At 35.4% G+C, this 2,289-nt stretch overlaps 1 pseudogene; it reads right to left on the reverse strand.

Moving 5' to 3' along the window:
• Window positions 1-760: 760 nt before the first annotated feature.
• On the reverse strand, window positions 761-870 carry LOC125094430 (uncharacterized; annotated as a pseudogene).
• Window positions 871-2,289: the final 1,419 nt, after the last annotated feature.

Below are 2,289 nucleotides of genomic sequence, written 5' to 3' on the forward strand. Positions count from 1 at the left end.
TACACATGCCCAGATTCAAATAAAAAATTCAGAATTAGACCTTTTCTAACTTTTGGTACCAATTTTTGGTACTTAAAAATTGAAAGTATGATATTGAAGTTATCATAAAACAGAAGAGGGAGAAAAATTATTTAATAAATGGTGATGAAATGTGAAAAAAAATTGAAAAGCAAGAGGTGCCTGGGTGGCTCAGTTGGCTGAGCATCTGACTCTTGGTTTCAGCCTGGGTCATGATCTCCGGGTTGTGGGACTGAGTCCCATGTTGGGCTCCGCGCTCGGCGTGGAGGCTGCTTGAGAGTTTCTCCCTCTCCCTCTGCTCCTTCCCCATCTCTCTCTCTCTCTCTCCCAAATAAAATGAATAAATAAAATCTCTTTTTTTTTTAGATTTTATTTATTTATTAGACAGAGAGAGAGAGATCACAAGCAGGCAGAGAGGCAGGCAGAGGGAGAGGAGGAAGCAGGCTCCCTGCTGAGCAGAGAGCCCGATGCGGGGCTCAATCCCAGGACCCTGAGATCATGACCTGAGCCAGGGGCGGAGGCTTAACCCACTGAGCCCCTCAGGCGCCCCTAAATAAAATCTTTAAAAAAAATTTTTAATAAAAAGAATTGAAAAGCAAACCAGTAGAGAACTTCCTTCTTGCCGTAACTAAATAATGTTCAGATGGGTCAAAAAGTTAGGTAGTTAAAGCTCATAGCAGAGCAAGGTATAAAACCTCTGGAGGGAGAAAGAACTCCTCAGCTCAAAAGCAACAGAAGAAACAAAAGATCGATATCTTTATTACCCAAAACTTGGGAAATTTCTCCAAATTAATTTTAAACTGATAAGAACAGATACTACACTTGATCTTAGCCAAAAGGCCGAGAAGCGATCTCTCCAAATTAATTTTAAAAATCAACATTAAAAGGCACACATCGAGAAAAAAATTAGGTTATATAGTAGATAAATGATCCTACTCATTACAATTTATAGGGTTCATACCTACAACAAGGGGAAACTCACAACTCTAATAGCCTAATAATATAATCAAACAAACCACAAAAGAAAATATAACTAGTAAACATGGGGAAACGTTCCAATAGAAATTTAAGAAATGCAAAATAAAACCACAGGGAAGTGCTATTTTTCTCGTGATATTACCAAGTACTTTGTTGAATGATAGTATTATACTCTGGCACTGGTGTTGTGAACCTGATATTTTCACACCAGGTTTCAACCTTTAAACCTTGTCAAAAATGTAAATTGGCAAAACCATTTTGAAAGCAATTTGAAAATATTTTTCATAGGCCTTAAGTTCATTCACAGCTTTTGATCTAATAATCCCATTTTGAAAAATTTATCTCCAAGAAATAAATACGGGGAAAGCTCTACGTGTGAAGATATTCACTGGACTATCACTTATAATAGCTAAAATTGGAAGAAAAACCTTAAATATCCAATAATAATGAAAAACCTAAGTAAACTAAAATCCTGAGTAAATTATACCCACTAAATGGAATAATAAGTAGGTGTTTCAAATGACAGATAAAACTATTAAACATGTTATCTCTGGGAATGAAACTATAAAGAATTTTTATTTTGCACTTAATACATTTCTTAAGGTTTGAATTTGTTATTTCTTTCATATTATAATGAGAAAAAAGATATGAAGATATTACCATTTTGAAAAAAATAGTTGAAATGATGGTTACAAAAATTATAATAATAACATGGAAGCTTGCTCATTATCCTTGGGGAAAAAGGATATGGAGTGAAATACCATAAATGTTAATAGTGGATATGTTATTGATGAGAATACGGGATGGTTTTTCTTTTTTTGTGTGTTTTCCAATTATCTTTACTTAACAAACATTTATTGAGATCCTAAGTTAAAGGTCCCGAACTATGACAGAGATGTAAAAGGCACTGCCATGCTGTTTGCTAATACACCTGACTTATTTTTATAATATTCAGGATAGACATTTTCTCCCTCAGAGAAAATAGTGTAATGCATGAGAAAACAATCCATTAAGAGTTTATTATTACACAAGTTCCTGTGGCATAAAACTTTAACATCCATCTTTCAAACACATATAAGAAAATACTAGTAAGACTTAATAATTTTGGTTTACGATAATAACTTCCAAACTTCCAAATATCCAACCACTCTGTCAAATACGAGAAAAGAGAGAGGCGCCCCGGGGACTGACTCAGTTAATGTCTGACTCCCCCTTTTGGCTCAGACATGCTCTCGGGGTCATGAGATGGAGCCCAGTGGGCATGGAGCCTGCTCAAGATTCTCTCTCACTCTC

Source organism: Lutra lutra, chromosome 2 (genome assembly GCF_902655055.1).
Source record: "Lutra lutra chromosome 2, mLutLut1.2, whole genome shotgun sequence".
In the NCBI taxonomy this organism is placed as follows: Eukaryota; Metazoa; Chordata; class Mammalia; order Carnivora; family Mustelidae; genus Lutra; species Lutra lutra.